At 51.8% G+C, this 11353-nt stretch overlaps 3 non-coding genes across 3 annotated transcripts; all 3 read right to left on the bottom strand.

Annotated features, from left to right (window-relative positions):
* Positions 1 to 2681: 2681 nt before the first annotated feature.
* On the bottom strand, positions 2682 to 2753 carry TRNAV-AAC (transfer RNA valine (anticodon AAC)). Its single transcript has one exon. It is a non-coding gene; the product is annotated as a tRNA-Val (tRNA).
* A 2033-nt stretch (positions 2754 to 4786) lies between these two features.
* TRNAF-GAA (transfer RNA phenylalanine (anticodon GAA)) lies at positions 4787 to 4859 on the bottom strand. Its single transcript has one exon. It is a non-coding gene; the product is annotated as a tRNA-Phe (tRNA).
* A 4696-nt stretch (positions 4860 to 9555) lies between these two features.
* On the bottom strand, positions 9556 to 9626 carry TRNAA-UGC (transfer RNA alanine (anticodon UGC)). The gene has a single exon. It is a non-coding gene; the product is annotated as a tRNA-Ala (tRNA).
* Positions 9627 to 11353: the final 1727 nt, after the last annotated feature.

Here is an 11353-nt window from a genome sequence, read left to right as displayed (position 1 = left end):
GCACTGAGCTGCCCCGCTCCCACAGCAGCAAGACAGGTTCTCTTCCAGCCCTCTGGGGTGAGTGTTGGGAGTGGGAGGAGTGGAGGCTAATGTGGTTACTCCTATAAGCGGACTTTTAGTTTCTAGTCAGCACTGCTAACTGGACACTCAGGTCCCGTTTTCTACTGGAGTTTCCAGTCTAAAACTGGATACCTGGCAACAGGGCGGCCGGAAAAGCCTGAGGCGGGGAGGGGCAAGCAATCATTTTTAAGCGGGGTGGGGAGGGGGAAGCAAGTGGTGGGTGCGCTAGGGAGTGGAGAGGAGCTAGTGGGCAGGGCCATGTTTGCTGTACTACCCAGGTAAGTTGGAGACTGTGCGGATCAGCTGACACAGTATCTGCAGCCCAGGTGACGTGACAGCCAGTGGTGGATTCAGAGTTAGTGGGACCTCCCAGCCCTGTGCTCAGCTTCATTTTTGGGGCCCCTCCTTGGGACACAGCCAAGAAAAAGACCATTCTCCCTTATCTCCCCGCCCCTGTTTTTCATTCTTTTTTCTTTATCCTCCTATAAGTAATAACAAGTAAATGAAAATAAAGTGAGGTACCTTGATTGTTCTTGTGGTCTAACTTATTTTTCCACAGACCACTTGAAAATCACAGAGGCTCTTGATGGACCACTTAATGATCTTTCCAAATATTGTAAAAAAAACATTGGGGTGCAGGGTCTGGCCAGGAGCTAGGGTGAGGGAGGGGTCTCAGGGTTGGGGCACGAGGTTGGGGTGTGGAGCGCTTACCTGGGGCAGCTCCTGTTTGGTGCGAGGGGTGCAGGTGGGAATGGGGGTGCAGGAGCTCCCGTTTGGTGCTCTGGATGGGGGTGGGGATGTGGGGGGGGGTGCAGGAGTCAGGGCATGGGGTGTGGGGGGAATGTGGGGGGATGCATGGGTCAGGGCAGGGGACTGGGGAGGTGTGGGGAGTGCAGAGGTCAGGGCAGGGGGCTGGGAGTGTGTGAGGTGGGTGCAGGGGTCAGGGTGGGCACAGGGCTGGGGGTGTGAACTGGGGTCGTGGGGGTGTTCACGGCAGGGGGCTGGAGGGGGTATGCCCCGATTCCAGCCCCTTCCCCAAGACCCTGCCCCCACCTTGTCTTCTCCTCCTCCCCGGAGCGGGGAGCACGCTGAGGCTCCGCTCTTCCCCCTCCCTCCTGGTGGCAAACAGCTGATCAGCAGCAGGGAGGGGCAGGAACGGAGCACGCTGGGGGAAGAGGCGAGGGAGGAGCCTGGCTGCGGGTGGAGGCTGCCCTGCTGCAGCAGGAGCCGGCAGCATCAAGCTTCTGCCCCCACAGGAGAGAGCGGGGGGCGGAGAAGAGTGGGCTGGGGCCCCTTTGGACCGTGGGCCTGGTGCTATGGTGCCAGTTGCGCTGTGGTAAATCCGGTACTGGTGGGAGGGAAGGCAGCTCTGTGCACTGCCCCTACCCCAGGCAGCGCATGCAGGCCCTCTGATCCCCTCCCCCAATGGGTGTGCAGAGATGTGCCAGCAGCACTAAGGGGGCTCCCTGCCCACTCTACCTCCATCCCTCCGTGCTGCTCCCAGAAGTGGCTGGCATGTCCCGGCATCCCCTGGGGCGGGGGGAGTGTCTCCATGCACGGCCCCTGCCCTGAGTACCAACTCCGCAGCACCCATTCGCCAGCAACTGCAGCCAATGGGAGCTCTGGGGGCAGCGCCTGCAGGCAGCGGCACACGGAGACCCTCTGGCCCCACCCACTGAGGAGCTGCTGCCGGAGGGTTGTGTGTACCGGTCACTTGGGAGCTGCACTGCCCGGGGTAAGCGCCATCCCTCCAGCACCCCAACCCCCTCCCCCAGCGCAGAGCCTGCACCCCACACCCAAATTTCCTCCCATAGCTTTGCTTGTCATCCTTTCACCCAGAACCATCCTCCACCATTAATGTTACCTGAAATTGGGTCAGCTAGTAAGCTTAGGGAGGACTAATGACCCACCAGAGTTTGGCAGAAAGCAGCACGTTTATTATATTGATAGCTAAGCTCAAAAGAAGGGGGGGGGGATGGTGTCACACTCACACTCACATACTCATGCTCCCAGGACAGGCACAGCACTGGAGATGTCAGGATCCTTTAAGGTAAGTGTCCCACAGCACAGCGATGGATGGTGTGATGAAGGTATGTCTTCCCAAGGCACGATGGAATGCAATGCAGTGAACAACTGACCAGGCGGTCCGGGCGAAGGGCCTTCACGGGAGGTACAAGCTTGTGAGTGCACTCCTGAGCACATGGCCCCTTCCCCTTTTAAGGACCTGCTCCTCATGGCCTGTGACTAGAGATGACTTGGCTGCGTCTGGTTGGTCACACTCCACCTCAGCCAGTGTCCATGCATTGGGTGTGTGAGTGCTGCCTAATTAGAGTCCCAGACACCTTGTCTACCTGGAAGCTCTTCTGATCTTCCAGCTGTTCAACCAGCCCATTCATCCCACAAGCATTCCAGGAGGGAGGGGGAGGGGGAAAGCCACTTCACAGGTATTCAGAGAGGGAGAGGAGACAAAAGCAGGGGGGACGGGACGGACGAATAACAGAACTTTTGAGCATACAGGTTATACATAGCATAGTTATACGGAGAATACAGATCTCTGCTGCTTCTACAACAGCAGGGACAGGCCAGTGGCAGCAGTAGGAGCTGGGAAAAATAACCCATCATGTTTCTGCCCGGTTTTGAACCGGGGACCTTTTGCGTGTTAGGCAAACGTGATAACACTACACTACAGAAACGCTGTCATAGGATTCTGCCCCTCCCTTCATAAGAACAGCCATACTGGGTCAGACCAAAGGTCCATCCAGCCCAGTGTCCTATCTGCCAACAGTGGATAATGCCAGGTGCCACAGAGGAAGTGAACCTAACAGGTAACGATCAAGTGATCTCTCTCCTGCCATCCATCTCCACCCTCTGACAAACAGAGGCTAGTGATACCATTCCTTACCCATCCTGGCTAATAGCCATTAATGGAATTAACCTCCATTAATTTATCTGAAAAAAGAATGAGGAGTACTTGTGGCACCTTTTCTGGAAGATCACTAATGGATTGTAGTTTTCTCAGGAAGTCAGTGGTGTCTCGAAGATAGCTAGGAGTGCTGGTAGTGTAGGACCTGAGGAGGGAGTCAACATAGCCAGACAATCCTGCTGTCAGGGTGCCAATGCCTGAGATGATGGGCGTCCAGGATTTCCAGGTTTATGGATATTGGGTAGCAGATAGAATACCCCTGGTCAGGATTCTAGGAGTGTGTCTGTGCAAATTTGTTCTTGTGCTTTTTCAGGGAGTTTCTTGAGCAGATGGTGCAGTTTCTTTTGGTAACCCTCAGTGGGATCAGAGGGTAATGGCTTGTAGAATGTGGTGTTAGAGAGCTGCCTAGCAGCCTCTCGTTCATATTCCGACCTATTCATGATGACGACAGCACCTCCTTTGTCAGCCTTTTTGATTATGATGTCAGAGTTGTTTCTCAAATAAATTTGTTAGTCTCTAAAGTGCTACAAGTACTCCTCATTCTTTTTGCTGATACAGACTAACATGGCTACCACTCTGAAACCTATTAATTTATCTAGTTCTCTTTTAAACCCTGTTATAGTCCTAGCCTTCACAACCTCCTCAGGCAAGTTCAACATGTTGACTGTGTGCTGTGTGAAGAAGAACTTCCTTTTATTTGTTTTAAACCTGTTGCCCATTAATTTCATTTGGTGGCCCCTAGTTCTTATAGTATGGGAACAAGTAAATAACATTTCCTTATTCACTTTCTCCACACCACTCATTATTTTATATACCTTTATCATATCCCCCCTTAGTCTCCTCTTTTCCAATCTGAAAAGTCCTAGTCTCTTTAATCTCTCCTCATATGGGACCCGTTCCAAACCCCTAATCACTTTAGTTGCCCTTCTTTGAACCTTTTCTAATGCCAGTATATCTTTTTTGAAATGAGGAGACCACACCTGTACACAGTATTCAAGATGTGGGTGTACCAAGGATTTATATAAGGGCAATAAGATATTCTCCAACTTATTCTCTATCCTTTTTTTAATGATTCCTAACATCCTGTTTGCTTTTTTGACTGCCGCTGCACATTGTGTGGTTGTCTTCAGAGAACTATCCATGAGGACTCCAAGATCTCTTTCCTGATTTGTTGTAGCTAAATTAGCCCCCATCATATTGTATGTATAGTTGGGGTTATTTTTTCCAATGTGCATTACTTGACAGTTATCCACATTAAATTTCATTTGCCATTTTGTTGCCCAATCTCTTAGTTTTGTGAGATCTCTTTGAAGTTCTTCACAGTCTGCATTGGTCTTAACTATCTTGAGCAGTTTAGTATCGTCTGCAAACTTTGCCACCTCACTGTTTACCCCTTTCTCCAGATCATTTATGAATAAGTTGAATAGGATTGGTCCTAGGACTGACCATTGGGGAACACCACTAGTTACCGCTCTCCATTCTGAACACACCGATGGGCGAATGTGGAGAAAGTGGTGGCAGCCCTTTGATAGGTCAGCTGGTAGAGCAAAGGACTGGAGCCGGCACTCAGGAAGTTATCCTTATGTCATCCTTCTGACTCCAGCTTGAAGGAGAGCTTCTTTTTCTTCCCCTTGCTGAGAAACAGCAAGAGAAGAAAGAAAGCTCAGGTGGGCCAACTCGGTGCATATGTCCAGCCTGTTTTTTCTTGTTTGGGAGCCTGAAATGAGGGACTCGTGGCAGGTAAAGGCACTGCTGTGATTCCAGAAAACATCCCACCGCTGCACACAAAGGGATGAAAGAGCCTGCCAAAACCTGGGATTGAACCAGGGACCTCTAGATCTTCAGTCTAACACTTTCCCGACTGAGCTACTTCAGCACCTGAAGGGCACTTTTTTGGCCTCCTGCTTCTCTGTCTGGGATGTTTCTGTCAGCCATGGCACACAAAAAGGGCATCATTGCGAGCGCCCATGAAGGCAAGATGAATTTTTGCCTGTCTTGCTCAGCTTGACTTGCTTCCTCTCCCCTTTCCTGCCTTAGATCCTCGGTTACCTGGTGGCTGAAGATGGTCTATTGTCTCAAGGTGTGCCAGAGCCTGTCACAGTGCCCCTGGGCAGCCTTTGCTCTGCACGTGCCGGCCGTGCACATTTGCAAATACTTTAAAGCTCCTGTCAGTAAGTTCTGGGGACAGTTGCTCACCTTCAGAGGAAGCTCCCTAAAATTGGCCTGTCTCACCCAGTGGTACATTAACCTCTGTTCAGACTGAGCCGAAAGGGGGCCCTCTCTGCTGTGGCCGCCGCTGCTGTGAGGGCGGCCACTGTTGCGGATGAAACCATCCTGCAAGCACCTTCCACCTAGCCACCCACTGAAAATCCTGTAGGATGTAAGGTGGGAGTAGAAGAACACTAGAGGGGCGGGCTTCCTAATCTCCTCCCCCTTCAGCCACCATCGGCCATCCCATACCCGGTGCTGCACCCAGTGGGGTCAAAAAAAATACAGCCATATCCAAAGAGTCAGTTGCATTCTTTGTGGTTGCTCTGCCATTCCTCTTGTGCCTGACCTGACCTCCAGCTCAGCCACCCGCTGAAAATTGAAAAACGAAAAAGTAGAGCCATAAAAGGCTTCAAAGCCCACCGGGCCCAACCCCCCTTCTAATACTGCAGAAAAGCCACACTTCTCCTAAATAGGTAGAGACATCCTATTGCCCCACAAGAAGTGGAAGGCTATCATGTTCGGTCTCAGCAGCACTCGTGGAGCAGGGGGATATACATGACTGAGGAAATTCCCTGCAGCCAAAAGATAGGTCTTGAGCATTACAACCTTGTAGGTAATGACAAGGTCCAGTTACGCCACTGGCCGAGCCATTCCTCAGAGGCCAGCAACCGTTTTTCCCAGTTCACATTCCCCACCTCATCCCCAACCGAATGCTAGAAGGCCCAGATCATCAACCTGCCCACTCTTGCAGCCCTCCTCTTCTGCCCTGACTGATAGGGAGGAATATTAAGCCTCCCTCCCTTAGGTCCACCCTTCAGCATTCCTGGGGAACACCAACACCACCCATGTGATTTTGGGCCAGTAGGTCAACCAATAGGGCTGGCTCCTAGGCCAGGCTGCAGCCCAGCTTCAGGACTGAGAGGAAATGCAGCTCGCATCTCTATCTACAGGACTCCAGGCACGGCCAGCCTTCTGGATCAAACGTCCTTTCTTGCGCTCAAGTCACAACAGCTAGCAGGCAAAAGACAGGCTACCATGTCATTTGAGAGAGCAAGACGAAGCTTTGGAAATCCCAGGATGGTTAGCTGGCAACCAAAGACCCCATTGAGACAAACTTTGATTGCAAGATTCAAAGCCCTGAGTGCCGGCCCTACACCATGGGACCAGCAGGGGAGCCCTTGATCTCTGTTGACTTCTGGCAAGGAGGACTCTGTGGGGACAATTTTTTTCTGGCAGGGAGGACCCAGTGGGAACATGCCTCTCTGGCCAGCCCTGCATTTGCTCAAAAAGTCAGCACACAGCGCTTTGCTGCAGGCCCAGAGGCCTTTCTTCCTCCAGACTGCAAGGCCAGTGAACAGGTGAGGAAGTAGACCATGTCACCTGGTACAGGAATCCATCTTAAACCTGGGGCTTTTTCCCAGGAGAGAGACAAAAGATTCCTGCCTTGTACCAAAGCTGTATAAGGGGGTGGAAAAGAACAAAGGTGGCTGCAGTCATGAGAGATTGTCTAGCTACCACCTGAGCTGGAACAAGGACTATACCCCATGAAAAGATTGGGCCCAGACTAGAAATAGTTCTAGTCCATGAAAGAAGTTTATTGGAACATCTCTGAGGGTGAGATTTTATCTGTATTGAGTTTCATAGTGTATTAGGCTTAGACTTGCATATTTTTGTTTTATTTTGCTCTATGGAGAATACAAACTCCATAGAGAAGGAAAAGTTAATGACTTAGAAAAGTCTGTGTGTGTGTGTGTGTGTGTGTGTGTGTGTGTTAGATGGGTGGGAGGGTGTCTAGAAACCACTCTCCTATAGTTTCTTTTCTCTGATTTCCATTAGAAAATCTGAAGCAGGGAGCAAAAACCATTGTCTTCTCTGAGGCTTGAACTCTGAGGCTGCCAACTGCGCTAAGAAAGCTTGGAAAAACTTTAGGCTCAGTGCATATAGGACCCTCCTACAGCAGTGACTGGGGCAGGGAAGAAGCCAGGGGTGTTCTGGAAGAAGCAGGGAGATCTGGTGCCCAGAGGCCTGTCCTGGCAGCTTTCTCAGCAGCAAATAAATCAATTCACCCTGCCAGTAAACAATCTACTGGAAGTAATGGCAGCATAGGGTGGATGTTTCCAAGCTATGCACCCACTTCCACATTTTAGAACTTACTCTCCTTTTCCTGGTATGGCACTTTCCATGTGAATTAGGCAAAGCGAGTTGGGGAAACAACACAGGTAATAGAAACCAGTGTTCCAGGTAAGGCTTGAATACATAACGCCCACAGTATTCCTCTTTGAACTAACCAGTTGCACCACTGCAAGTGCTTTTTAGACGAAGTTGGGAAGCAGGCAGTTATCATTCTCTGTGGTTCACACCTTTGCCTGGTAATTGAAAGGCTGCTGGTTCAAACCTATCTCAAGATGCGGCTTTTCAGCGATGAGACTCCAGTACATTTTACCAGGAAGAAAATCTCCTCCATTCTGGTTTAGCCCCTTTTGACTCCTTCTGCCCATCTTCTCTCTCCCCTCCGCCCCCCAGTCTCTTTCCTTCCCCATTGGGGCCATGCAGAGAGGAGACCCCGTCAGTCTCTGTCACAGAGAGTCTGAATCCCATAAAGGGAGGAAGGGAGGGGTCACTCTAAAACATTGATAATGGGTCGGAGAGGGGTGTGTGTGGTTAGGGGGAGAAAGGCTGGAGAACTAACAGTGGGGCCCAGAGAGATTCCCCCAGATTGGGGAGATCCCCTGCTGCCCACCATCAGCCAGCTGTGGGAAGAACAACTCGGGATTGCTTGGGGAAGCCACCTTTAAAAACACAAGTGTAACATGCTAATTACATTTTAATAAGACCAAAGCCTCCTCAAACCCAGTGTCACAATCACTGGAATGACTTTGTCCTGATATTTTACCGGCCACAGACACAAAGCGAGTCAAATTACAGTTTCTGTTTGGAGTCAGGGCACACACAAGAACCCGGAGGCTTTTAATTCCTTAGGTTCTGCTGCCATTTCATTACTATCCTGTTCCAAGACTTATTGTGCAAAGCAATGTTAGGCCCTTGGGAGTGTCCCCCCTGGTCCCGCCTTCCACCCCTGGGCAATTTAAAAGGGCCCGGGGACCCCCACCACCACCACAGCAGCACAAGGGGGCTAAGGCGGTTTCCTGACCGCCCTCGCTCCATGTGGCACACCACTCCCGGAAGCGGCTGCCATGTCCCTGCGGCCCCTGGGGTGGAGGGGTCTCCACACGCTGCCCCTGCCCTGAGTGCCAACTCTGCCAACTGTGGCAATGGGAGCTGTGGGGGTGGAGTCTGCGGGCAGCGATGCAGAGATGCCCCCGGCCCTCCCACTTAGGGGCTGCTGCCAGAGGGGGTGCGGGTTGCTTTCGGGAAATGCCCGAGGTAAATGCTGCACCCCTCACCCTCTCCTGCATCCCCAACCCCCTGCCCCAACCCAGACCCCCACACCTGCACCCAAACTCCCACCAAGAGCCTGCCCCCCACAATCCCTCCTGCACCCCAACCCCGTGACTGAGCCCAGACCCTGTACCCAAACTCTCTCTCGGAGTCCAATCCCTCTCCCTCCCACACCCAAACTCCCTCCCAGAGCCTTAGGCAGGTGTGTGTGGGGTGGGGCAGGACTTGGTCCCATTCTGGGCACCACCAAAAATTATACAAACCTGCCGCCCCTGTCCAGCCCAACCTTCTGCTGATGCACCTCAGCCCACACCCATGCAGGGTTTGAAGCTTGCATTACTTAAATTGCGGGACACGGAGGGATTTCAGCTCCCATTTGCTCAGAGGGAACTTGCACCCCACTCCCAACCAGATTCTTGTCCATGGGATCACTGTAGGGGGGCTGGGTCCCACTGTGGCTTTTCTGTCTCTATGACAGGCCAGGGTGCAATAACTGGGGCATCTGAGCACCCAGGACCTTCTGTGGGGCTGCCATTCCCCTTCCCCTTCTATGGTCTCATCTGTCATTGACTCCAGCCTTTTTTCTATCCATCGTCAGCACCATCCCAAGCAAGCTGCACTCACCTCAAAAAGACAGTGTCCCCTGTTGGGTTTAAATCACTGACCTCTCTCCTCTCTGAGCACTGACTGCCCCTCTGTTTCCTTGCCTCTCAGTCTGTGCAGATGGGACCTTTCCTTCCAGTGTTGGAGAATTTGCCCTTCTCATCTCCCATTGTCCCAAGCAGCACAGCGGGTGGGAATCTTAATCGTACCAAGGTGACTTAGGAACTGAAACCCCCACAGACCTTCCATGCACTTGGCACTTGCCCCTCACTCAGCAGGATTGAAACTCATGCAGGGAGACTGCTGGGCCACATCCCGGCTGGGCATGAGCAAAGCTGCAGTGTGGAAAAAAAAGAACGTGAAGATGTTGGGGATTGAACCCAGGCCTCATACATGCAAAGCATGTGCTCTACCACTGAGCTACATCCCCAGCTTGCATAATTCCTTCTCTGAGGGCCAAACCTGCTGTCCTAGAGGTTGGTGGTTCATTGGGGACCCTTTGCAGGGCCAGATTCTACACAGCAGAGGGGGAGAGAGACTGGCATGCCCTGGACTGAGGGTGCAGAGATATAAGAATTAGCCCTCATACTGCATTGTGTGGGGGGTGCTGCAATCTCCTGCTGGAAGGTAATGGTGGTGGGGGGGTGCTGTGAGCAGCTCAACACCTGACCCTGGTGGCAGAAGCGGTGGGGGGGACTCCAGGTATTTCTAGGATCCACTATTTCCACCTGCCTATAAAGTCCAGCTTTCCCCAGCACATTCACTGTGGTGCAATTGGGTCACTGTTTCCAAGGCTGTACAGCAACGAATTGCTCCCAGTTTCCCTTCTATCTGCAGCAGGATTAGCCTGTGTCGGTGGTTAATGAAGTGGATCTAGTTGTAGATTGTTATTCATTCCCCACCTTGACAAGTCACACAGTCCCTTTCCTGCTCAAATCCCCAGCACCTCAGTGACCCCGGTAGCAGGGGTTGGGTTTTCCCTGAGGCCCTGAGATTTTCAGGGTCCTTTTTTACCTCAACCTGGAGTGAACTCAGCTTTTTTCCCATCCCAGACATTCCATGAAATAACAACAACAGCATAAAGAAAGAGGGGAGGGAACACCTCACTGCCAGGGCTGGATGTGCCCAGGGCCCCCTGCTTGTCCACTGTTTCCATTGCAGAAGAGGAAGGTTCCATGGAATTTGACACCCTGCTTTGCACAAGGGACAGGGAAAGATCTTGCTGTTCCTGCGTCTGTGCAAAGAAAATTGTGCGTCTGTATGAAAAAGAGGTGGGAAATGGCTCCATGGTGGGACAATATCCTCAGGATTAAGAGCAAAGGACTCAGGCTGAGAACTGATTTAACTCCACTCATCTGGGATTTAACAAATTGTCTTTCATGGAGACATTGGGAACTTGTGACATTAATCCAGACCCTGGGGGTTTGGGCTGCTTTAACTCATGGTAAAAACATGAACTTGATTCCAAGAAGGGAGAGAGGAGAAGCCTGAAACTGACTTTAGTCCAGGCTGGGATCCCCTGGATGGGTGGAAACTTCCTTCCCTGCTACCAGGGGACTGGGACTACTGGAGGCATACCAGGGCTGGGATGAAAGGGGATTGTTGCATGGACTTTATGCATACAGTACCCCACTAACTCTAAATCCTCCACTGTAGCAGGAACTTAGAAAGTCACACCTCGGTCAACGGTAGGACTTGGATTTGAAAAAGAGATTCTTTTTTCCTCCCCTTCATGAGAAAGAAAGTAAGAGCTGGCCACTCAGGTGCAGAATACCACTTTTTCCTCTGGCTGAGGAGCTGGAAACCAGGCACAGATGACTGGTGTCTCCTGAAAGAGGCCAGGGGGGGCACAATTTCAGGGTTCAGCCCCACCCCCTTATGATCAACAGCCCCTCCCAAGTATGAACAATGCAGGGAGAGGAAGCAGCAAAGGCAGCCCCTCTCCACTTACCCCTCCAGCAGCTGTGCAGGGAGGGAGCCTGGCAGCACCATATGATGTAGCAGGCAATAGCTAACCCAGGTGGGGCACATGACCCCACACACCACCCTCTGCAAGTGTTGCCTCTGAAATTAGGAAAACTCATGAGTTCAAGGCACAGCTGCACACCCAGAAGAAAGCCCAGCACAACGTGCCCAGGGTGAAGAGGGTGCTAAAGC

The sequence above is a fragment of the Emys orbicularis genome, chromosome 15, assembly GCF_028017835.1.
Source record: "Emys orbicularis isolate rEmyOrb1 chromosome 15, rEmyOrb1.hap1, whole genome shotgun sequence".
Lineage (NCBI taxonomy): Eukaryota > Metazoa > Chordata > Testudines > Emydidae > Emys > Emys orbicularis.
The sequence above is the reverse complement of the archived record's forward strand: the minus strand, read 5'-3'. Positions and strand labels throughout refer to the sequence as shown.